The sequence below is a fragment of the Monodelphis domestica genome, chromosome 2 (genome assembly GCF_027887165.1).
Source record: "Monodelphis domestica isolate mMonDom1 chromosome 2, mMonDom1.pri, whole genome shotgun sequence".
In the NCBI taxonomy this organism is placed as follows: Eukaryota; Metazoa; Chordata; class Mammalia; order Didelphimorphia; family Didelphidae; genus Monodelphis; species Monodelphis domestica.
In genome coordinates, this window is record NC_077228.1 from 399863621 (window position 1) to 399890920 (window position 27300).

Here is a 27300-nt window from a genome sequence, read left to right on the forward strand (position 1 = left end):
CACAGAAGGACAGAAGGAACCATCTGGTATTTCAAATTATCATTTAAAAAAATTTATGTTCTTGACTCTGCTACCAGCTTACAGTAACGTTTAATTGCATGTTTTACAAACATCCTTACCATTGAAGTAACAGTAAAAGATCAGTAGTGTTCTTATTCTGCATTTCCTATTTTAGCCATCTGCACTCAACATTAACCAATCTAGGAATGATAAATCGTATAGAGTATCAGCCCAAGAAGAGGCACTAAACCATATCCTGTTTTAAGCTAGTCTTGTCATAATTCTTCCTTTAAAAATCTAAAATTTTCTTTCAAAAAGGTTTAGCTAAAATCTCCAGGCATGTAAATAGATATTCATTTTAAATGATTTTACAAGTACAATTAGTATAACACTTCTGGTCTATTAAAAAGCAGCAAATGGGCATTATCTATAAAACTGTAGCTCAATGCCACAAATGCAACTGTAAAATCATAGGCAAATTGTATATGCCCATAAGGTTGTTATGAATCATTTTTCATTTTTTTTAACAACACATAGGAGATTTAAATGGACACTAACATCTCTTTCCTCCAGAGTACTTTTCATAAGCATGGCTTAGTTTCATCCAAAATGGTTGCACCCTCTTTGCTTCTGATGGCTACTCTGACAAGATGATAATAAAAAAATAAAGACAGATGTATGATCAGTGCACAAAACATTTTAGAAAGTGGTGATATACGTCAAAAAGTTGTGATAAACAACACTCCATTTATCTTCTCTTTATTCTGGCAAAAAATTTCCCTTCAAATGAAAATCTTGACATTTATTTCTTATAATTTTCTCTGACTGGCATTCAACAGCATCAGCTAATATTTTTTCAATAGCTTCCCTATTGCAGTTTAATCGCTAATTATTAGGCATTCACCTGTGTGGCAACTGCTCTATTTAATTGAAGAAATAAAAGAATAAAATACCAAGTGGTAGTGCAATTTGTAGTGTTTTGACATGATCATCAAATGAATTCAAGAAGTAAGCTTAATCATAGTTGTTCATTTCTTAGTTGTTTTTTTTTTAATTAGGGGCCATCAAGTTACTTTGAGCTCCCCAAAAGCCTGCTTCTGCAGCCCATTTTTCTAACTACTAACAAAAAGTGCTACTTCACTCAGTCTTGTTTCAAGTACTTCTGATGAGAGAACTATAACATCTTCAACTATGGTCTATATAAGTGTCTTTCTGACAATACATAGGGCATGCTAGCAAAATCAATAACTGCACTACACTCACACATAATAGTCATGCCCCTAGTTTAGAGTGGAGAAAATCAGGGGGAAAAGTTCCTTTGGAAGTTATACTATCTCTAGTGCTGCAATTTTCAAATTGGTCATGACAATTGGCATGGCACATAGTCATACAGTTAACTATCAGTAATCCTTGCTCTTTGCGTAATAGCTGCATTCTTTTTGAATTGAGAAAACCAGAAATAATGATTGTCACCATTACACAAACCATCATAGGACTGACCTAGGGCTGCTCTCTAAACTCAACAATAGTATGTTTTTCCTCTTGCTACATGGATAAAAGAGGATATGAATAAAAGAATTTGGGGGGAAAATGAAACTGAAATGGAAAGATGATAAAAAATGACTTTCTTAAAGTTAGTCAGTGATCATAAGCTTTCAGAGATGCCAATTGTGTCTGTTCTTTAATATAAATGCTCAATGGCTCAGGAGTTTTAATGCTCCAGTGTGGCACAGACATCATGGTGACATTGGTATGGGATATTAGGCTTTGTTCTGATTCACAGTGTCTTACCATTGCCATTCTCCCAGTCAGATTTTAGACTTAAATATTTGTTTGTCCAGATGCTTTTTGAGTATCCTATTCTAAAGATTAAGACAATGATATCAATTTATCCATTAACTCTACTTCATCTTAATGATTTGAAATTTCCAAACATCATTTTTTATTCTAACTTCATTCCAAAGGGGCACAAAAAGGATAAACATATTGACTATAAAACACAAGAACTTCATATAACCTCTAATATATTATAATTTCAATGTAGGGCAACATTTGCTCTGAAGCTACTTTTTTCAATCCTATTTCCCTCACAGCTCTAAAGTTAACCATGAAAGTTTGGAGATGTCATCATGAAACTATTGCTCATAAGGATCCACCAGAGTATTCTCCTCCATGATTGTCAGGTGAAATTCACTAGTCAGTCTGACTTAATTAGTTGTTTGTTTCTTTAGCTACGATTTACTAACATGATATAGTAAGAACAATTGGTTCAAAACCTTTTCCCAAATTCTGTTGACCTATAGCTAGACAACAAAGTAGGGAGAACATCAGATCTGGAATCAGGAAGACCCAAGTTCAAATGTGAGCTCAGACACTAGCTATGTGACCCTAGGCAAGCCATTTAACCCTGTTTGCTTCAGTTGCCTCATCTGTAAAATGATCTGGAGAAGGAAATTGCAAACCACTCCAGTAACTTTACTAAGAAAACCCCAAATAGAACCATAAGGAATTGGACATGACTGAAATATCTCAGCAACCACAAAATCTAACACTCTCCTAATGTAGATACACCTAGAGTCCAAGAGAAAGTAGGCATAAATTCACACATCATATGTGGCAAAGGGATAACTCACAGCACTTGAAAATTCTTTTGCTGGAGTCCTTAAGATGTTCCTCTTATATGTGATTTGGTTTCTTTTCCCCAGACTCTTTGAAGAGCTTTGAAACTGTCTATCTCAGCGTAATATACTGGATTTAAAGGATTCCTATGATCTGGCAAATGGAACATACTCAGTTTTCTCACATAGGTTTTACTTGAGGAGGATCCATGGAGATAGAGAAGGTAACTATTTCAAGATGATTATAAAGATATTCACAGCTGCTTCCCATGTCTCTCATAGCCTTCGAAGCTTTTTTTTAAGGAGTGAGGGGAATGAGTGTATCAAAAGTTTGTTCTACAAACCTGCACATTGGATGTATTTTCAAGCTGAAGAATCTACCCATTCAGGAGATGTTGGTAGCTAAACAGGAGCTCTATAGCCTAAATGTGGTGGGGATTTGACTCAGGCTTAAACTTAAGCTATTCTGCTTGATGATTGCTCTGCAAATTGTTTTCTCCACTATGGGTTCAAATCTCTGGCACATTTCCAGGTTTGAGTGATATGTGCAGAGAGGAAAGTTCCCAGGCTGCCTATATCCTCATAATAATTTCTTGTCCTTTTCATAACCAGACTTCCAGAGAAAGTATATACTTATCACTTACATTTTCTCTATTCCCTTATATCTTGCAGAATCCTTTCAATTTATTCAGGCTTTTGGCCACCCTACTCAACTCCTTTATCCAAGATTATTACTGATTGTTTTAATTACTTAATCCCATGGCCTATTGTCAGTCCTCTTCCTTCTTAATCTTTCTTTTTAATCTCTTAATGACATATGATACTTTTGATTCCCCCTCATCCCAGATAATATCTCATCTCTGAATTTTTTGTTTTGCTGTTCTCTTAGTTGTCTTGTGACCAGTAAAATCATTTCCTCTCACTCTCTGATGGATCACCATCAATGTCTTATACCATGGTAAGGAGTTTGCCCCCATGGTGCTGTTATGAGTCCTCTTCTTTTCTCTCTCTCTCTCAACAGACTCTCCCTTGGTGATCTTCATCAGCTTCCATGGTTTCAATCATGACCACCAGGAAGAAGACTCCAGAAACCTCTATTTCCAGCCTTGTTCTCTGTACTAAACTCCTGACTTACATCACCAACTTCCTATTAGACATTTCTACCTGGATTACCTTTAAGCATATGTATCGCAACATGTTGTAAAGATAATTTTAGTGTTTTGACTTAAATCTAAATTTTAATGGTTGCAAGGGATGATTCCCAAATAATAAAATACCCAAGTCAACTGGAGATTTTAATTAATATAAAGAGAAGGAATTAAGAGAGAGAGAGAGAGAGAGAGAGAGAGAGAGAGAGAGAGAGAGAGAGAGAGAGAGAGAGAGAAAGAGAAAGAGAATTAATTTAACAGGCAGTAGTTAAAGGCCTTGGCCAAAGTGGCCTCCCTGAGCCTAAGGGTAAGGGAGTCAGTCTTATCACTCACCTCGAGATCGTCTCCAAGCTGGGTTCCAGTCCTCCACTGAACTCAATCTCCTGAACTGAGTTCAAAATAATCTCTTGAACTGACTTTTAGCCTTCTTTTTATATTTATTTCTTTTAAAACCTTTACTTTCCATCTTGGAGTCAATACTGTATATTGGCTCCAAGGCAGAAGAGTGGTAAGGGCTAGGCAATGGGGGTTAAGTGACTTGCCCAAGGTCACACAGGTGGGAAGTGACTGAGGCCAGATTTGAACCTAGGGCCTCCCATCTATAGGCCTGACTTTCAATCCACTGAGCCACCCAGCTGCCCCCTTAGCCTTCTTTTAAAGAGAATTTTCTCTTATGTCACCTCCCCTAAATTTTTACATCTACCTATCACAGTAGATGCTTTTTCCTGGACTGCCCATTCTTAGTTCTCACCACTCTTTAGTTCTCACCTTCTCTGGTTAGATTATATCTTCTGAGGTACTTCAACCTTCTTTGTTAAGCTTGCCTTTTGTGAGTTACTTGACCTTTTTGTGATTAATTTAACCTTTACAGGTACTTAACACCTTTTTGTATTAGATCTAAAAATAGACTGAACTTAAGTTTTAGATTCACTATAAGGTATGAGTTAAGTACCTTCATTGTTCAATCAGGAGTTTACTACTTTATCTTCCCCTAAAGTATGTCTAATTAGGGTGGAGTAATTTCCAAGTTCACAATGTCCAAAATGGAATTTGTCTTCTTCTTTGTGTCTGTCTCTCCTCAAAACTTACCTCTTTCTGTTCTATCAAAAACATCTGTTCAGGAACCCATGTTATATACCTCAATGCCAACCTTGATCTTTCTCTTTCTCACCCCCTTCTTAGTATCTAATGAATTAAGTTTTGCAGTTCCTATCTACAAAACATCTCTCAAATCTTGCCCCTTCTGTCTACCCACAGAGCTGACTTATCTATTTCAATCTCTCACAACTTCTCAACCAGACCACAGCAATAACCTTCTATTTGAAGTCCCAGTGTCTAATCTTTTGCTTTTCAAGTCAGTCTTCTATGTAACTTCCAAAATAATCTTTCAAAAGCACTAGTGTGAAATGTTACTACATTGTTCAAGAAACGTCAATGGCTTCTTATTGTCTTTAGAATAAAAGCTCCTTAGATAGACATTTAAAACCATTTCCAATCTATCCCCAGCTTTTCTTTAAAGGTTTATTGTATGTTACCATCCTTCACACATACCTGGCCTATGATGATGTCCCCTGAACTCACTACTCCTTTTACCTCTAGACCTTATATTTTTTTGAATGGAGGCTCCCCTTTCTCATCTGTACTTCTTAAAATCTCTACCTTTCTTCAAGGCTCAGTTCACATGCCACTTCCTAGGCGAAGTCTTTTCTGATCCCCCAAATTGTTAAGAGGCATATATCCCCTCTTCAAATGATCGTATAGTATATGCACGTCTCTCTCTCTCTCTCTCTCTCTCTCTCTCTCTCTCTCTCTCTCTCTCTCTGTATATATATATATATATATATATATATATATATATATACATATGTTGGGGATTTTTAAACCCTTATGCCAAGAGTTGTACCAGAGGGAGGCTTCTGCACATACTTCAGCCTCTTGGAGTCACAGGTAAGAGCTGGGAAAAAGGTAAACAAAAAAGGTAAACACCAAAAGTGGATGAGCAGCCCTGAAAAGGTCTCAGCAATTCCTTGCCCCAAAGATATTAGTGAAATGGTGCACTTCATAGAGTGAGTCTGGACACCCAGAAGCTCAATTAATGGAACCAATATTATTTATTAATAATACATACCTAACTGGCCAGGGTAACCTTCCTAATGAAAGTTGCACCGGTCTGAAGTTACAATGCAGTTTTTATAGGGTGCAAGACGCAAAGCAAACAATGTTCATTATGAGACATAACCTTGACGGAGCGAGCAGCCTTATCATGTAGAAACTATATTGGTCAGTGGCGTGGGGTGCAAGTCATTCCATACATATCTCATCCCAGCTGCCAGCACTAAGGGAGTTATTTTCTCCTGGATTCTAACTATTCTGAGCTGGTTGACCTTCACAGGAAAGCTCAGTCCTGATTTCTACTTTCCCAGGGGAAAAAGAGATTCTTCTGGCCAATGACTCCTTTTTCTTTTGTGTGGGTGAGTCAAACCCTTGACTCACCTTCAGTGGGCATGGGAGGGTGGTGAGACCGCAGGGCCAAAAGTTTGACAGCCAAGTCGTTAGGAGTCGGAGGATTTAGGACATGAACCAATTAATTAAACAGGGGCTGATGAAAATGCCCAGAATCAGACACACGATAGGGCCAGTGATGGTTGTAAGCAAAAAGTTGTCAGTCTGTCAGACCAGGCAAAAAGAGTGGAGTACCAATTAGTGGCTTGTTGTTTGGGAGGCTCCAGGTCGTGAATTCTACCTTGGAGCATAGCTGGGGAGTTTTGTGATTTGCATAGAAGCAGCATGATTCTCCCAGTGCCACACAAAGTCCTCCCTGCTTGAGGAATAGGACGTCCAGCCCTCTTCTCTGTGGAAGTACCATCTCAGCCAGGGAGGACAATGACTTTTCAGAGAAATTAACAGAGGTTTCTAACACACTGAGGTCCGGGACATTTTGCTGTGAGAGAGACGGAAAAGTTTGACTGCCTTGAACCAGGGCAATAGTGCCCAGGGATGGAGTAGCTCCTATCTCCAGTCCTATCAGGATTGGGATAAGAAAGGGGGCCCGGCAGCACCGAACCAAACTAAGGAGGTGTTCTTCAGTGGGTACTTTGTCAAAGTATGCTCTCCCTCTCCACCAGAAGAATAGTAAACCTGGGGAATAATATGGACTAGGATGCATAGTATAAGCTTCCCCGAAGCATCCAGGATTGCAATTGTCTTGGAGGAAAGACAAGGTGTAATGCCTATAGTACAAGCAAACCATGTCCCTGGAGGGGCTTTCCAGTACCAGGCCTCTGGGGAATCAGCAGGAGATCATGAGCACAGGGCAAGGGGGAGAGGCTCGGAGGCAGAGCAGTAGCTGTGCTGGCAATGCAGCCCTCTTTGAGGCTGAGCAGTTTTGTCCCATAAAACAAGCTTTATCAGGGTGCCCTGGTTTCCCATATGTCATTCCCTGTACCTCATGAGCCATTGAGAGGTCTATGAGGGAGGCCCCCGGCCCCCCTTCTCTGCAGTGTGACCTTGGGGTTTGTCTGGCTCCACAGGGCAGGGGTCTCCCACCCCCAGGCTGTACAGTGAAAGTTAGCAGTCATGTTGCAGGGAGTGGGCCCTGCTGATAGAAAAGCATATACATGATCTTTAACCAACATCAGTTTCCCATGTATGCTCCCAACCAACCCCCGTAAAAGCCGAGCCTGCAGGATCCTCCTTCATTGTCTTTCCCCCTCTACTGGTAATGAGGTCAAGTCTTTGACTCGGTGGCAGGTAAGGGTATATAGTGAGAGCAAAATAATTTTTCTGCCTATAGTCCACCTGCAAAACTTCTACACTCTGGGGGTACAATGTGCATTGCCGTCCCCCTCCTCCAAATATTTAAGGGAACAGGGGCAATGGTTCCAATCTTCTGTAGCTTCTTCATAGCTGATAAGGGGCATAGAATCTTTGGGAGGAGGGGGGAGGGGTACAGGGTCTCCAGGGGCATGTCTGCAGCTAGTGCTCAGGTCCTGAAGGCTTGGAGACCTGAAGGACATGTCCAGTGACTGGTATCCTTAACTGGCAGACAACTCACGAGGTGGGGGAGTCAGTCCCTAAAGCAGACATATAGAAACCAGGATCTAGCCAAAACTAGAGCAACAGATATAGACAGAGAGGATTAGTACAATAGAAATTGATATTAAACATTAACATTTGGGTATCGTAGCCAACAGACTTCATCTCCAGAATTCATCCTCTGACAGGAGTTGATTCCTAAGTTTTATTTGCAGAATTGATGTGTGATGCTTCTGTTAAAGAATATTCCTTTGCAAAGCCCACATTTACACAGCAGCGATAACCACCTGAACAGCAAGATTTCAAAGAAGTATTTCTTTCCCCTTGTGATAGAGGAATGATCCAGAGACTCTGAAGGACAGAGCTTGGAAGACATGCAAAGGTTTCCATCCACAGAGGGGAATGGTTGAGGAGGCTTGGAAGCTTGAGGGAAGAGGAGATTCCAAGATAGGCAGTTGATCTCTCTATCTTGAGACAGTCAAGGTGACAGTCTGATCAGAGATTTCTCTCCTGAGCTATTCAAATCCCTCATTGAACCTAACCACCATCCCCCTCCCCCAAATACCAAGAATTATGGAAGAATCTGAGAAGAATAAGAACAGCATAAGATCTCACACTGCTACTGTGACACCCTGTGTCTGGACATTGGCCCTACTGTGATAGACCAAGGGTCACAAACTCTGAACCTCTTGGAGACTAGGCTGGCAAGCCTGAGTCTCTGAACTTTTGAGGGAGGGAAAAAGATATTTTAGACTGACAGGGACTTCCTTTACCCTCTTTCCTACCTGCAGACATCTTGCTCATCTTACCCCTAATCACAATTTGTTAAAATAAAGTTGTCAGTTATCCTAAATTGACTTCTTTGTCATATTGGAAGAGGGAGAGAACTGATTTCTCTCTCTTTCCCCAAGGGAAGAGGTTCATCCATTAAATCAGTTATTAGAGGGGAGTAAAGGCAGGGTTAGTGGAGAGACATTTTTGAAGAAGACTAAATGAGGAAATCCATCTCACCCTCCTACCTTCTGGGCATTGATCATCTATTTTTTTCCATAATACCCAAACCAACCCTCTAATACACCCTAGATCCCAAAGGAAATCCAGAAAGCTTTGGATTTTTCCAAGCACAAAATCTAAACTTTAATCGTGGTAAATCAAGGCTACACATACAAGCCATTTATTAATAACTCTACCTAGTTCTCAAAGTATGTTTCCTAACAATTTGATAATTTTCAATTAAACTAATAGGTAGTTTGGGGAAATGGAAACCTTTATTTCTACAATTTGCATTATGTGCTGATTATGGGAACTTGTCACTAAAGAGAAGGCAGACAGGGAAAACATGTCCTCACATCCCAAGGGACACATAGTGAGGGACTTCACATAAAGGCCAAAGCTGTCACTGGCTCATGCTATTGTTGTGTCACTGAAGGATTAACAGTCTAGATGTTTAGAAAAGGTCCAGTACAAGGTGAGCCTTGAATTGCCTCCTTAACCATCCCAGGATATTCTCTGTCTTTTGTGTACTTTGTCACCATTAGATCCCAGAAGCCTTCTTTTTCCTTAAAAGACAAGTCTTACCCATTACAGCTCAGAGGAATCCTGACTATCAGCAGTACAGAAGGAAATTTCCATACCATCAAACAAAGGCTGATCACTCAATTATTACATATTTTGGCAATAAGGAACAGGAGTGCTGAATTGAGTAGCAAAATAATAAATGTAAATAGTAAATATAAATCAGGGCTGGATCATCTCCTGGACCTAGGCCATCTCTTCAGACTAAGACAAGGCCATACAGGAATCTCTTTAGTGTAACTTTCTAGAGAAATTTCAGAATCATTTGTGATTTACCAACACCACATACATTAATTTTAGAAATTATCCCTAGGTCAGCGATCCAATTATAAGAGCAGAACATCTATCTGTTTGCTTTCACACTTTCACCTTCCCCTCTCTTTTTTCTACAAATCTGCATTTTCAAGCTTTATGGACTCCAGAGCAAAGCCCCTCTTTCTTCCATATTCAACATACCTCTTTATCTTCTCTGAATTGCTTTTTACCATCATAAAAATTACATTCCATTTGGTATCCCTGCAAGTGCTAATCAAAAACTCTAGTATATATGCTGCTAAAGCAAGCACTAATCAAAAACTCTTAAGAATCCTTATATAAAGGATTATATTATTGAAATATTTTATTGTATCTTTAGCATAGTGCTCATCAGTTACAAATTTTAGGTCATATTAGCATCAATTCACAGCACAGTCATAAATTGTGAGCAAGCACATATACCATTTTCAAAATCCTGCTTGTCCTTTGGCTACTGTACAGCTCAATAATTAATCAAAACATCAACTAACATCCGGGGGGGGGCCTCTAAAGTTATTTTACCAAAGTTCATGTGAGGTAATTCCTCAATTACATATTACTTAACTTATCTTATTATTCGGGACCTGGAATGCTTACATTAAGATTCTATAGCTTCAAGCAAGCCATTTGGTAGGACATGCTCATGCTGGCAACTTTTAGTCTTTTGAACATCTCCTTAAAACTTCTGAAGTATATAATTAAAATATACTCATCTTCAAATTCTATCACACAGTAGTTGTCAACTCGTCGAGGTCGTACACATTTATTGTTTTGCTATTCTAGTCCCTGAGTATCAATTTGAAACAATTATAAGTACTTCTTTCTCCGTCCTGTGTTTGAGGAAGGGGTTAATAGCTTGTAAGCAATTCATCCTAAGGCTGCTTGTCTTGATTTAGGTTTTTGTTACTTAACAACCTTGTCATTTATCCCTCATTAACAAGTGGGCTTACCACAAATTAACATTTTGAATGTATCAAACCCTTTATAATAATTTACTCTCAGTGGAGTTTAGTTTGAACTCCACACTTCCAAATAACTTTGATTAAGTGCTTTATCAATCTTTAATTATTTAAACAAACTGAAGTCCAAAGTATCTACCCTGACTTTTTTCAACCCTCTGTTTAAAGTAGAATAAAATCTCCAGTTGAGTTTCCTTTCACCTCAAAAGACTGCTACATACCTGATTAAATTCCATCAACATTATTCCGATTTATAATTTGTGATGTCTAAATCACACTAGAATTCACCCCTAGTATTTGTTTATTTTATTTTTAATTACTCATTTCTTCTGCCTTCTCCTCTTTACCATTATTGCAAGTAGAGGAAAGGTACCATACATAAAAAAAAAAAACATTCTTGTTTTCAGGGCTGGTCAATTTTTCCTTGTTAAGGGCATATAGTTTTCATATCATATAACCTTAACCTATTCAGGTGAAAAACTTAATTCACTTTATTGTACAAATGCATACATATTTTGTATTCCCTCATCATCACTTTCTGGCAGTTTGTGTCTGAATGCATGTTGATCTCTAGATCTTGAATTCCTTCAGATATTCTTAGTCAAATACAACAGTGTTTTTAAAAAAATCCTTTCTTTTGCAATATACCAAATTCATAGTTCCTGTATAAAATCCCATGCACAGATTAACCACTTTAAAAACAGCTTGTGTGTCATATAATCACTTGTTACTGGTTCTGACAGTACATACATTAAAATAACATCTCATTTGAAATAATTCCAAGTTTAATTCTAGAATAAGTTCTTAGCATTACAAGTTTTTTCTGAATGACTTTTACATCTACAAGGTATACAGTACATTTCCTCTCTATATCAGGCTGGCTATTAATCACATTTAGACAATTCTCAAATTCACTGAAACCATTATGCATTGCAAGGTTTAAGAAAACAAACCTTTTGTGTTCAATAAAATCTGGCTAACATTTTACATTTATCTGACAGTTACCACAATAAATGAAATTACATTTCAAAATCAAAATCATTAGAGTTGCATACATCAACCCTTAGTAAAAAACAAAATTTTAACTGAAAAATTACCTCAAATTGTGGAGTAAAATCTCCCTTTTCTGTTCTGAATTTTTCTCCTTTTGCTCCCTTGGGGGCCCATCCAAGGAAGAAAGAGGACAAAATCATTGAACAGGGATTTGCTGGGAAGCTTGCTATTTGAGCAGGCATGGCTTCTCCCATGTAGCCTGCTGTGCCAGAGTTTGGAAGGTTTGGAATGTAGGTGGAGGGAGTGGGGGAACAGCCCCTTTGTGAAACTGCATCTTAAACTCTTTTTGCCCCTTTCCTATAATCTTACAGCTAGGCATACAAAAACAAGAAGGGATTCGGATATTTCCAATTATAATGGCTGTAAATCCTCCCCCATCCAGGTCCTGCCTGACATAAGGGCAGTTGGGAGGTCACGGCTGTTTTTCCTTCAGTCTGACTTAAATCCTGAGTATAATGATAAGGGGTGCCCTGCCAGGTATGAGATGGTCTAGTTGTGGGAGGGGCCCCTGTTGGGAGAGGGGGGTACAGAGAGCTTGAGAGGGCACTGATAGTGAAGACAGAGGGTCTGGAGAAGGGAATGAGGAGGGTGGGAAGTGAGTGGGGAAATGTGGAGAGGGTAAAGGAGTATGGGTTTCCTGCTGACATAGCGGGGTGGCTCCTCAGGATCTTCTTGGAGAACAGGAGAAGGAGACTTGCTCTTTTCTCCTTGGGGAGGCCTGCTCTTATCTTCTCAGGAGAGGTTTGTTCTTTTATCCTCAGAGAGTGAGGTGGCTAATAGAGAAGCCTCTGTTTTAATAGAGTAATTTGGCCCCAAAAGGCAGCTTTTCAATTTCTTTGTGGTGTCAGTAAGCAAATCAATCCAAATATCTCTGCACGGGATCTGATCAGAGTGGCCTGGTGTTCCATTCACCTTTCTCCAGACCACATAGGCCATGGAGAGATTTGTAGTCCCCTCTGGAGGCCATTTAACCCCAAATGTGATCCACTCCAACTCACACAAGATGTGGAGCATACCAGGGGAAACTCGAATTCCATAATCAGCTGCTGCCTTCTTAAACAGCCAAACATTCTTAAGAATGCATGTTAGTGGGATCTGAGAGTCCGATGATGAAGACTGACCCATTATAAAAAACAACACAAAGACCCAACAGAAAAGTCCAGGACACACAATCAATCACACACTCATACATCTGTGAACCTAAAAGGGTTCCCCGCGATTCAAAGAGATGTCTCTTCTTGGAACCGGAGCTCTGGGCTTAGTGCCCCGCGTCCAGCAGACCACCAGCCTTGACTGGATCCAGATTTCCCGAACAGAACAGATCACTAGAGTGAAAACAGATCTCTCTTAGGGAAATACCAACACTCCTGGGTACAAGACCTTCAGAGCTCTGAGAGCAGAACCAGAACCAGAGCTCCCAGGTACCAAAACCTGGGGAGCAAAAACAGCACTCTCAGATACCCTTAGAGCAATACAATACAAGCACTCCAGATCAACCTTAAAACAAACCAGACCGTACCTCTAGAGCATTACAATTTACCAGAACAGATGGTTCTAATACTTATCAAAATTTGTCCAGGATCTCAAATACCAGAACTAAGAGCAGATCCTGGAGAAGGCATCATTTGCTTCCTTGGATTTCTGATCCAATCCCTTGCAGGAGTCAAGACTCCTTCACAGGCTCCAGCTTAGCAAAAGCTGCCCATGTATGATTTGGGTTACAACCCCAGTCATTTAGCTATATGCCACGAGCCCAGAGTTCTCTCTCCCCACTCAATCACACACACACATACACACACACACACACACACACACGCACACACACATGCACACACACACATCTCACAGTCTGGATACCCAGAAGTTCAATTAATGGAACCAATATTATTTATTAGTAATACATACCTAACTGACCAGGGCAATATTCCTAGTGAAAGCTGCACTGGACTGAAGTTACAATGCAGTTTTTATAGGGTGCAAGATGCAAAGCAAACAATGTTCATTATGAGACATTACCTTGACGGAGCGAGCAGCCTTATCATCTAGAAGCTAAATTGGTCAGTGGCATGGGGTGCAAGTCATTCCATACATATTTCATCCCAGCTGCTGGCACGAAGGGAGTTATTTTCTCATGGATTCTAACTATTTCTGAGCTGGCTAACATTCACAGGAAAGCACAGTTCTGATTTCTACTTTCCCAGGGAAAAAAGAGATTCTTCTGGTCAATGACTTAGTTTAACTCACTTCACTAGTCCTCCCTGAACTTCCCATTATGTCCCATGGATGTTGTAGAACATAGGCTCTTTTCATTTTGTATGTGTAATGTTTGTTATAGAGCAAAGGATTGGAGACGAGTAAAATCAAGGTAAAAGTATTTTTGTTGTTTGTTTGTCTTTAGGACCAGGGACATTTAGGAAGAAGTTAAAGTTTGAAGATGAAAGCAATAAAAACAAAGTGATCAATGGAAGAAGATCCTGTGGACAGACACAGGAGTAATAGTTGGCTCTGGTCATGAAAAAGGCTACCTCCTTCTTTGGAATGATGGGTGAAATGAAATATAGTTTTTGTGTTCTTGAAGAGGGTTTTGCCCACATACTGAATATTATCTGAATTAAGTGGACCAGAAATTAGGAAATGATGGTTCTACAGGGTTTGTTATGGCTTGAGTGTTGTTATAGTGTTACTCACTTGATTAAGCCAATTGATTATTTGGCCTATTAGATTGCAAAATCTGTTCCTTCCCTTATCTCAGCAAAATCAGAACCTCCTTCCCTATGTAGTAATTACATTTTGCCATGAAGCTACAATGTGTCCTCATTATACACGGCATATCAATCAACAATTTGTTTACTATACAACCATGCTTACTATAATATTCCCAGTATGTTTATGGCAGAAGTGTGATGATAAATGTTTAACAACCAGCTTTCCAGGGATGGGGAGAGAGTACTCAATGCACACATTTAACTCTGATCTTCATTATTAATATGTTTTCCATTACTTTGTCTAAGCAATCAACAAAATGATAAATCAAGCCCTTATTTATAATTTCCCAGTTTTCAAGAAAATATAACAATTGGTTCTCCCAAGTTGGTTCATGCTGTCTCCAGCACATCCCTGGCTGAGTGTTGGTAATACTATTGTTCTTCTCTTGCTTAAACACTATGCCTAAATATGCATACCCACAGCCACACACATAAATATGAAAGTACTTTAAAATATTTTTCTGCATGCCTATGGACTTTGTGTCATGTGTGAATTGCATGTGGCTCAGAAGAAGGAACACTTTCTTTTACAGATTTGGAGAAGTATCAGTTATACTTTCAAGTTCATTTAAAATGTCAAATAATATTGTTTGTATTCTAAGGACTCATCCTCCTGTCCCTCCTAACAGGAAATGCCATGCTGTGTTTCTGGATGCGTTAACTACTCCTGGCACTTCTCTCTCCACTTTCCCCTTTCAACCCACCAAGTTGTTCCAACTTCAAAGTGTGAACATTTTTGCTATATCAGCAATTTTGTAGCCTGCAGATCTGAAGGGAGGAGTTGGCAGCCCTAAAAAGAAATCATACTTTCCAATGAAAACAATGGAATAGGGAAGTGGAGAAAAGACAAGGGAATTTACTGTTGCTTGAATTAATAAGACTGTTCCGAAAAGACTTTTTAAAAGGCACAGGATCATACTTTCTAAATCTAGAATATTAATTAACTTATAACACAATTATCTGTTGAACCATCTATTTATATAAACAGAAAATTATTCAGGTCAGTGACTTAAACAGTTCCAAAAATTAAAAATATTTTGATGTAAAAATCCTCAAGTTATGCAGAGTCCATCTGGAGACAGTTCAAAGATAAATGCAGAAGGCTTGCTTTCTATTTATCAGATTGGCATAGCTTTCCATGAACAGGTTTCATTCCTTATGCCAGCATTGGTCCCAATTTCTACAGTCCTTCCTTCTTCCCATTCAGTCCGTATAGAAGGATCTTTTCAACCTCAGGCCACATACGTGTTCAATCAGCTCAAACGAAAACAGGCAATTGGTTTTCAGATGCATCAACAGTAACTGGGAATGATTTTAATTTATATTGTAGCTTACTATTTGGTTACCCTCTCTAGATTCTGCTGGATGGACTGTCTACTTACACTGACCACACCTGAAAGGCATTTTCTCTAAGATGCATCCTGAAAGCAAAAGTGAAAAGTTAAATGAGGAGAAAACAGACTGGAATAAAATAAGGATAATTTTTCAGGGGCATATGGAACCTGTCAAATCATTCATTGGAGGAGATTAATTCTCAAGGAAGCAGGGCACATAACTTGGCTTGCTATGTGTTGTTCTCACTATTGACTGACTAAGATGCTTTCAATGGGTTAGATTATTCTGCTCAAGGAAGTTTCATTTTTGTGTTATTAGATATAGGACTTTTAGAGATTATCCTGGAAGTCTTCAGAAATTATCAATTTCATTTTGGAAAGTAAAATTATGAATGACTTTACATATTTTCACCATTACTGTTGCATAGAAGCAATATGAAGGGGGTAGAATGTTAAGCTTAGAGTAAGACTTGCATTTGAATTCTAAATCTGAAACTAGAAATGTTACCATGGATAAACTATGTGATTCCTCTTGACCTCAAGAAAATCTTTAAGACTGTAAGTTAACACATTATCATATCTGGCAATAATTTAATGCCCAAATTTGTATACTTTGAAATCTCAGTAGATTTTTAAGGATTACTCTTTTGGCCTAAACCATTTTCTCTCTTTATTTAAAATTAATTCAAAGAGGATGCTCTAGTCTCTATCCCCCCAAACCATGTGGATCTGAATTTTCTTTACTTTTTTTCCCCAGAATCCCTTCTATAATGTTGTAAGTATAATAAATAAAGTAAAACTATAGGCACTAAATATTAACCACTAAATATTCTTAAGATTAGATCTAATCTTCAATAGAATCACCAAACCTTATCATTTAAATGGTCCTCAGAAGTCATCTAGTTCAGATATCACTGACTCAGAATCCACTTTGCATGTTGTAGTTATCCAACTTTAGCTTAAAGAGTTCCAACTAAGAGAAACCCACTTTTTCCCCAAAGCAACTTATTTTACTTTACAAATAATCTTGTGGTTAGGAAAGGTAGAACTACTAAAAGCCTAGATCGGTAACCACTACAGAAAAGCAGATAAAAGACAGGAATTATAATTAAAGGATTTGAGGTGGGAGGTGATAAATTCTTTGTGTCTCCCACAGTTTTGTCAGAGACCCAGAGGATTTGGGGGACTAAAGGAAGCCATACAGCCTTAAGCTAATATAATTCTTTGTGGTTCTTTGGAATGCAGCCTCCCAAAATTGGTTGCATGAGGTTACATGGCAGCAACTAGGGATTGCCTGAAGTAAAGAGAACTTTCTAAATTTAAATTGGAGGCTTAGGCCAAGGACACTGAATCAGATAGCTTTCTGAAAAGAGCATAGAAGAAAAACTGAATACTTGAGGGTTCTATTTAACTAATTGGCTGTTATTTTATTCCAAGACACTAGGAACTAATAAATCTCTTTTTTATGGAGAGAAAGCTATGAGTGTGAATGTCTGTCTTTCTCAAAAAACAGCTAAAGCTTAGCAATGAGTTATGCAAGACAGAGATAGAAAGAAAGAATGATGGTGGTATTAACTCTTCTTATGAGAAAATGGTAGATTGTTAACAGAAAATCACTGCTCAGGCAGGCTGACTAGATGATAGAATCAAGAATAGTCCAGGAGATGGGAGGCAGTTAGTTGGCTCAGTGGATTGAGAGCCAGACCTAAAGTCTCCAGGACCTGAATTCAAAACTAGCTTCAGATACTTCCTAGTTGTGTTACCCTAGGTAAGAAACTTAACCTCCTTTGTCTAGCCCTCACCACTCTTCTGTCTTAGATACACAGTATTGATTCTAAGATGGAAGGTAAGGGTTAAAAAAAAAGAATAGTTAAGGAGAGAAAAGAAATTGAGAGGAGAGACAGAGACAGACAGACAGAGGCAGAGACACAGAGAGACAGAGACAGAGACAGAGATAGAGATAGAGAGAGAGACAGAGATTAGGCTGGAAGATATTAATGATGCCTAGTAATGGAGATGTGGAGCCTATAAACACTCAGACTAAAGTAATTTCTTTATTGTCATCTTCAGGGGAAGTAAGCCATTAGTGATGTGAAACACAGCAAACGTGATGATATCAACATGACATCAATATTCAGTGAGATTAGAGGGGTGATTTTCCTAATATACTATATGTGCTTTCATTAATTTGGGTAAGTCCTGTTTTTCTAATTCTCCCATCATGTAAAAATAAGTTATGTTAGTAATCATAATGGATATTTATATAATATTTTAAGTTTATAATATCTCCTTTGATCTTCATCCATGAGGTAAGTCCTATGAGTATTTTATCTTCATCTTTCCTATTTGTCAGTTAATAGGCATTTATTAAGTATCTACTATGTTCTAACTACTAGGAATTCAAAATGAAGCCAAAAAAATAGTTTTCATCCCAGAGGAGCTCACAATCTAATGGAGGAGACAACATGACTAATAAATATGTACACACAAGCTATTTAAAGAATAAATAGAAAATAATTAACTGAGGGAAGACACTAGAATTAAAAGGGATTGAGGAAGATTTCTTGTAGAAGATAGGATTTTATTTGGGACTTGAAGGAAGTCAGGAAGCAGAGAATAGAAAGGAGAACATTTCAAACATGCTTAATAACCAAAAGAAAAGCTGAAAGAGGGAGCACTTTTTTCTTGGAACAGCAAGAAGGCCAGCATCACTAGATCAAAGATTGTGTTGTGAAGACTAAGTCGTATAAAGACTCGGGGGGGAGGGGAGGGCATAGTACTAGTTTATGAGTGGCTTCAAATATTAAATAGAGGAGTTTGTGTTGAATGTTAGACATGATAGGGAGCAACTAGAATTTATTCAATGAGTAGAGAGATGGTGTGTGTGTGTGTGTGTGTGTGTGTGTGTGTGTGTGTGTGTGTGTGTGTGTGTGTGAGATATGTGGACCTGCACTTTAGTTTAAAAAAATCACCTTGGTACTGAATGGAAAATGCACTGGAGTAGGGAAAGGCTTGAAGAAGGCAAACCCACCAGTAGGTTCTTGCAATAATCTAGATGTGAGGTGATTACAGTATCAATGTAAAAAAAAAAACAAAAACCCCAAACTCCTAAATCCAGTCCATAGTTGAACGAGAATTCTCTTTCCAATAAGTCTGACAAGTGTTTATCCAGCCTCCGACTAAAGACCTAAAGTAACAAATAGCCTGTTTCTTTACCATGGTGGTTGCTCTCTTCTTATTTGTCTGCAGTTTATCAATGCTCTTCCTAAGCTGTTCATTAGCTCTTCCTAAACATTTTAAGATTGTGTTTGCTTATTCGGCTACCCTATCATATTGCCAAATCATATTAAGCCTGCAGACCACGAAAACCTCCCATTTCTCCCCTTTTCTGACATTTATGGAATTAATTTTTAATTGTTTTTTTAAAAACCAAATATAAGATATAGAAAGCTATTATAGGGTTAAAGACTGAATCTACCAGTGAGTTCATTGGTATAGAGAAATCCCAAATGAGGAATCTCCCTCTTGCAATTCAACTTGGTATCTTCTTTGAGACCTAGAAAGTCATCTGGAATATCAGTGTCAAATTCGAGGAAAAACACATCAGTTCACTCTGGAGTATTGAGGGTATGGGTTACATACTTGACATCTCTGATCAAGAGTATTGAGAGGCTAAGTAAATTATCCTGGGTCCCATAGTTAGTATCTGATAGAGACGGGGCCCAAACACAAGCCTTCTTGATTCCACTGCCAGTTCTCTATCCACTATGGCACATTGGATACATATCCCTTTTATTTACTTTATAGTCATTGACAAAAACTCTTAAAATGACATGGGATCCAATATACTGGGACACACCACTATAAATCTATAAAGACACTGTACCTCTAGTGACTATTTTCTCAACCTTACCATTCAACCAGTTCTGAATCCTCTTTAATGAACTATAATGTAGTTCATTTCTCTACATTTTTAGATGACAAGTGTAGAAATATAAGCATGAGAGATTTGGGGAAATACTTTAGAAAAATCTATGCAAACTATATCTACAGCATTTCCAAGATCTACCAGGATAGTAGCTTGCCAAAAAAAAGGGGGGGGGGGGATTAAGTATTAACTGTTCCTGATGAAATCATGCTGATTCTTTGTGCATGTCACTTCCTTTTCTTTATAGCCATTAACCATCTTTCAATAAATTTTTCAAGGAGTTAAAGTCAAATAATTTGATCCAGAGTTAATAGGATGAATTTAACTTTCTTTTTTGAAATCAACAATTATATTTTTCTATCTTAAGCTGTCTCTCCTATTCTCCATGACCTTTCAAAGATCAGTGATAGTGGTTGAGCAATAATTTGCCAGATCTTTCAAGACTCTGAAATAAATGGTACTCTCATAAAATCTTCATGTTTATCTTGAGTACTGAATCCCTTATGATAATTTTTATTCTTTCTTTACCAGACCAAATATCATAATCCTTGGAAGGGAGAACAATAGTAAAATAAAAATTGAGTAGAACTGCTTTCTCTTGCACCAGTTTGTCATCAATCCCACAGCACATAAAGGTTTCATCTTTTTCTTTGATGCTCCTCTTTTCCTCTAGATAGATTTTTTAAAATGTTCTTTGTAACTCTTAGCTTTTCTTATCAGCTTAATCTCACTGTGATCTTGAGCTCCCCATACAGTATTCTTAAAAAAAAAAAAACTCTTACCTTTTGTCTTAATATCTATTCTAAGATAGAAGAGCAATAAGGGCTAGGTAATCAGAGTTAAGTGACTCTTGCCCATGATCACATAGCTAGAGTGTATCTGAAGTCAGATTTGTACCTAGGTTCTCCCAATTTAAGGCCTGCCCTATCCACTGTGCTACCTAGCTGTCCCCTTACAGTATTCTTAAAGTACGATGACACACTCTTATTCTGGTCTTCCATTCCCTGCCCTCTCATCCATTTTCTATATGTTTTCTTTTTTTCAAATATAAGTATATGGAGTCAGATATTTCCAGGATAATCTCCATTGACCCATATCTTAAAACAAAATAAATTTATCAAATCTATTGTAATGAAGCCTATGTCAATAAGAGATGATAGAAAGAAACATAGCACCCAATAAAAAGTCTTCTGGGATAACAACTGAGAGCCAAACCCCCACCCCTTATAAAGATACAGGTAGAGCCAACAGCAAACAACATGCTATTTTTTTAAGTTTAAGTTTTTAAGATTGTGTTTTAAGTTCTGGCTGGGGCAGAAATAGTTATAATAGGGGATAAGTGTAAAGTAAGAATTTTGCTAATGTGTTTTTGGTGTACAATGTACAAAGCATTAAAACAATGACACACACACTCACACTCACACCCCAAAATAAAATAACAACAATTCTTGATTGAAAAGTTGTAATTCTACTGGTCTAGAGCAGGAATTCTTAATCCTTTTGTGTACTGATGGCAGTCTTTTGAAGCCTGAAGACACCTGTTTAGTATAATTTTTTTTTTCAGGGCAGGGGTATCTAACTTAGAAATGAAGGAAGAATAGATTTTAATTAGAGATTCATAAAAGTAAAGATGCATTTTTCTCATCCAAATTCAAAGACTCCCTGAAATCTATTCATAGAACCTTTTGACGTCCATAGAACTTAGGTTAAGAACTCCTGGCGAATGAATGATTCACTGAATGTGCTACATATAGATCAGGAAACAACCCACAGATGGCTAATCTGTCTAATCAGGTTATAATCAGTATTCACATCTCTCTTGTCTGTCTATCCTATCAACATCTATGGATAACTATAAAATGGATAGGTCTGGAGAGGTTTTGATTAATATAGATCTGAGCATATTTCTCTTAAAAATCAAGCTTCTATTATTTTATTACTGTTAGTAGTTGGTATCTTTACAATCCTTTTAAATGACTTCAATGATTCTACTAATTTATTTATTTATTTAGAGATAAAATTGAGAGATTTATTCATAGATGAAAAGTTTTACTCTTGATATCCTGCTTTGCTGCCTGATCACGATGCAAAAGCAACCCTGACTTCTAGGAAAGTAGAATACAGACCCTAGACAGTGCTAGTAAGCAGGCAAGGCTTCAAGAATGGACCCATTGTCAAAATACAATCCTAGATAAGTAGATAAGTATGGAGAGGTCCATCACCAGAAAGCTGTGATTTTTTTCACCATATCAATTTCTGAAATTATCTAAGAAATGAGTGTCATCTGAATTTATATTCCCAATACCAGTTTAACAACAAGAATTTACTGGGACAGCTAGGTAACAGAGTAGAGAGACTACCAGTCCCGCAGTTGGGAGGACCTGGATTCAAATTTGACTTCAGAGACTTCTTAGCTGTGTGACCCTGGGCAATTCTCCTGACCCTGATTGCCTAGCCCTTGCTACTCTTCTGTCATAGAACTGATGCTAAGACAAAAGGTAAGGGTTTAAAATAATATATTTACCAAGAGCCTACTGAAAGCATGGCACTGTTCTAGGCAAGAGGGATTCAATGACAAATATTACAGTCTTTGCCCTAAAGGAACTTTTATTCTAGCCAGGGGATATTTTTTACATATCCCAATATAGATGGACACAAGAGATATGTTAAATAATTATAAGGTGACTTTAGGAGGAGGGCTCCATAAGCTGGTGACTTGAGCTGAGTGTTGAAGAAAACTAGGAATCATGAGAGCTAAAGATGAACAGAAAGTGCATTCTGGGCAGGGAACAAAGCCAGTAAAAAGGTACAGAGGTTTGCCTCAGTTTCCTTGTTTATTAAATGAGCTATAGAAGGAAATAACAAACCATTCCAATATCTTTTCCCAAGAAAACTCCAAATGGGATCACAAAAAGTGGTCATAACTGAAATGACTACACAGCAAAGATGCAATAAGTCTGGGCATTATTGATCTTTAGAAATATTGGAATATGAAGGCTTCTACCACAGGAAAAAAATGAGGCATATTGTAATTAGCTAGTTCTGATAGTATACATCTCCAAAAGAAATATAGGACTATTTTAAAGGGATAAGACTAAAGAATTCCAGAAAACATTTTTTGGCTCTTTGCTCCATTTCCTTTCTGATATTGCTACTTTGCTTATAATATGATTATTCTGATTACTCCACCATACCTCCATGTCATCAGGTAACATACCTGGTTCTCCCTGGCCTCCCTCCTTCCTCAGTTCCTGCACTATCTATCTCTTCATATTTGTATCGGCAGCATTTAGCATAGTACTTGACATATAATATACATTCATAAATGTTTACTGACTATTGAAATGACACATGGAGTAATTTTTCTCAAAAAGATCTATAAATACCTAGATCTATCACTTAACTTGTAGTAGGTAGTCTTAAAAAAGGAAGCCAAAGGATCATTTTACAACTTAGAGAGTTTTAAGAGCTATGAAATAAATACATCTGTAAGAATGTCTCAACTAAAGATAATGTCCCAAGTAAAGAATTAGCACTCTCATTTTGCCTTTTATTCTTAAGGTTAATTGTTTGGTTATAGAATGACATCTGCCTTGATTAGTTCCATTAGCACATGAAAGAACATTTGATGAGCTGGGATGAAATGCAAGACTTATGGAAATGATTTCAAAGTTTACAGATTGCATAATCATTGGCAATTTTTTTCACACCAAGTACTTAGAGTTCTTAGTAATCAGCAGCAGCCAGTGGCTTAACGCTTGAGCATCATGACCCTGATTGTTTCTCAAGACCATGCCGACAGGACCAATATTAGGCATAATTGAAGCCAATGAAATTTAATCACTGGAGCTCCTGCATTTGTCCTTTCAAGGCCTTTCTTTTTAAGGCATTTACTTTCTCTTCCCACCTCTATACAACTTGTTCTTGTGCTCTCTTCTCCCTCCTCTTTCATGATATTTTAGATCTTAAATTGAATTTAAGTGTGTATGCAACATTGTATTTCAGGCCTTATTTCTAAATCACTAATTAAAGTTCTTGCTTTCCTCTTAAAGGAAATTTAGACATTAGCAAGCAAGTAAAGGTTATTTAGAGACCAGGGAGACCCTCCCAAGAGCTCTAAAATCACATGCATTGTGTGACATCTCCAATATTCATGCACTAACAATCTAATAGTTTAAAATCTCCTTTCACTATTTCAACTCAACTTATAGCCTACAGAGGGCAATCCAATATGTCAAATACACTATAGCATTAGACACCAGCTGCTGTGATGAGAACAGAGGGAACTAACCAGTTAAAATGAAGTAGAAACAATTTCATTCGTCTACATCTGCAGTAAAGTGCTACCAGCATCATTTTAAGGACAGTGAGGAACTTGTCTATGAGGATCTCAAAAGTATTTCATGGTGATTGAAGTATACTTATCCTTCCCTCCTTCCCAAATCCCCACTACCCTTTATAGCTTGGAAAAGTAGAATACTAGCATATCTATTGGTTGTGTAATGTCATGCACTTTTGTGACCTGTTTGGCCTTCTTTAGAATTGATACCAAGACACCATGATTGGAAAACCTACCTCTTCGTAAAGTCTTTTTGACATTTAAAATCCATCAAAGAAAATCTGCTTTTGTTCCATCAGGAGAAATATCTAGAGTTTATCAACCAATAAACATTTACTAAGTACCTATTCTGTGCCAGGAACTGTACTAAGCATTTAGGATTAAAAAAAAAGTCAAAAAGACAGTCTTTATCTTCCAGGAGCGCACATTCTAATGGGAAAGGCAACATGCAAACAAATACATACCAAGTCAGTTATAGATAGGTTACCTAAAATGCAATATTTAAAGGAAGAAGACAAGAAGAGGCACTTTTAAAAGTAAACTAACAATAAAAAGTCCATTTTTATCTCTTGGAAAAATTGAACCCTAATCATTGCTTTTAATCTGTGGAGACATTTTTTTCAAAAAAGTCACAATGCTGCCATGAGTGCTGAAAGCCAAGTGGTGTTCACCAGATGAATAAGAGCCATCCATGTAGTTTTCAGAGATCTGATAGCATGAAGGGCTTGAAATCGTCAGCAGCATTTTGTTGGCTCTGAATTCTTTTATACTGACAATACTTGGGTGAAAATGATCTCTATGTCAATGGGCCTGTTGTTTATTGGCATTAAAAGAAACTGCCCCCCTCTACTGAATAGGTTTTCCCTAGAGATTCATTAAGCACTGTTTTCTCTGGTTGGGAGTAGCCCATGGAAAGACCCAGTAAGATTTACAAATCTGTCTGGAAAGGAGGTTAGCCTCTGAAACACAGAAGCTGCCAGAACCAGAGCTCTACTGTGAAATGAAGATTGTAGGAATGCAGTTCCAGTAACTATTGCAAGTGTTGAAACTTGGCAAAGATGTAAATGAAACAGCACTCATGAGTAGCTTTCCAATTAAAAAAAAATTAAGTACATGCATAATCTAGTGGAGTGTCTGGACTGCAACAGACAGCCTAAACAGAATGTGGGAATCAAATTGCATTCACACTAAATGGCTCAAGGAATTGTTGAGCAAGTGAAATGGCAATCTGTAGCTCAGAGTCTGCTCTCCAAAGAAAATGTTCTTGAGCAAGGACACTGTTTGGTATTGTCTAATGAACAGAAACAAATAGAAAAAGCAAGACAAAAGGTCTTCTCTAATAACCTTCCCTGTAGAATGGGGAAAAGGAAATAGATATGTGGATGGCTTTGCTTCTAGAAATAATGAGCTGGTTATTCCAAAAAAAGGAGTAGGCCAATCTTCTTGGCTAAATTGAATGCACAATGAGTGAACATCTGTTCCTGTCAGATGACATTGCCACCAGTTTCAGAAAATATATTTGTCAAGTGAATTTTGTAGATCTCTCTCATATGTTCAATACAACTCAAGTTGCCATCCCCTTTACACAGCAGTCAGATTTTTCAAAGGTTATTAGTACTTTATGCCAGTAGCCCTTCTGTCCTCCATAAAGCACAAGCTCTTGAAACAGAAATTACAACTACATGACCTTATACTTTGTTTAACATTCTTAGGGTACCATTTTGTATCGCAGTCTTACAATGACTGAGCTCTATGCAAGCTAGAGCTGGCTAACAGGTTTACTTATATCTAGTCCTGAGTATGTTTGCTGTGGAATGGAAAAATGTGTATAAAATGGGGGGTAGGTGGGGAATCACACATTGAACCTGAATTTTCATGTAAAGATTCAAATTGGAAATCCTGAATAAAAGGAAACTCTAGCACTCCTTTAGTTTGCAAAATTCTATGAAATGTGATAGACTGCTACAAAATTCTCTCTTCCTTGGATTAATTAGGCATAAAGAGAATAAAGGAATTATTTTTTTTGGCGGGCTGGAAACCAGAACACAGAACTAGCTATATGTGAATGTCAATCAGTCAATCAAAAAGGTAGTTATAATCAACTCCTGTACTAAGATCTTTATCTTACTTGCTCATGATTTTGTCATCTTTTAGAAATAAATAAAGTTTCTTATTCCTGACTAATCCTTTTTTAGACTTTAGAAAATTATATCTATTACTTACAAATTAGATAGTTGGCATAGTGGATAGAGTGCTGGGCCTGGAGTCAAGAAGACCAGAATTCAAAACCGACCTCGAAGACACTAGGTGTATGTCCTAGGAAAAATCAATTATCCTTTCTTTACCTCTTCTTCAACTATAAAATGAGGATATGATAGCACCTATCTCCCAAGATTGTTGTAAGGATCAAATGAGATAATATTTCCAAAGTGCTTAGCATTGTGCCAGGCACATAGATGCTTAATGAATGTTTTTTTTTCCTTGCTGTAATAGAAAATTTTAATTATAGCATTTTTTAGATGTGGAATGGACATATCATCTAATCTACCTCTTTCATTTTACAGATGAGGAAAAATCCCAAAGGAGATGGCATGACTTCACCAATATCAAAAAACCAATTAGTGAGAGAGGTAAGAGAAGAATTCAGCTCTACTTAATCCAATTTTGGAGTTTTTAGCATTATACCATGTTGTGAGATTTTGGCCTCAAACTTTCTAACATCTTTTTTTGGCAAATCAGTATTGCCTATAGGATTAACACGTGTAGGGAGGCATAAAGATATCTTTTCCAAGGTCATCTACAGAATCATTAGTGAACATGGAACCTAATCGATTTTATAGCTGAAGAAATTGAGGCCCAGAGAGACTAAGCAAATTTCCCAAGGTTACATAGTAATTTGTTAGCAGGGTAAGAACTAAAACTTGGGTCACTACCCTGGGGCCCTTTCCAATACACCATATTACTTCTGATGGTTTAGCTGTCTGTATCTTATGTGAATTATCAGAATAAAAGAATCCTTTGATTTGAAGTCTTCTTAGTCATTAATTACTCTAAGAAAAAATTTTGTCAAATGTTTGCTTTTTGCAAAGTTTCAGGAAGCTAGAGCAATTATAATCATCCAACATTATCCCTAGAATTCCTGTGTACTAAAAACAGTAAGATAGATAGATGATATATAGATAGAATGTTAATTAAGAACTTAATAAGTGCCAGTAACTGTGCTAAGCTCTGAGGATAAAAATTCAAGCAATA

General features: G+C 37.6%; 1 protein-coding gene and 1 long non-coding RNA gene across 4 annotated transcripts in view; one reads left to right on the forward strand and one right to left on the reverse strand.

The window, feature by feature from the left end:
• THEMIS (thymocyte selection associated) overlaps nucleotides 1-27300 on the reverse strand; it is a 253679-nt gene that overhangs the window by 70587 nt on the left and 155792 nt on the right. The gene's annotated exons all lie outside the window — the stretch shown is intronic.
• On the forward strand, nucleotides 13955-26814 carry LOC103101622 (uncharacterized). Its single transcript, XR_462955.3, has 3 exons — nucleotides 13955-14047; nucleotides 17852-17973; nucleotides 26613-26814. It is a non-coding gene; the product is annotated as an uncharacterized LOC103101622 (long non-coding RNA).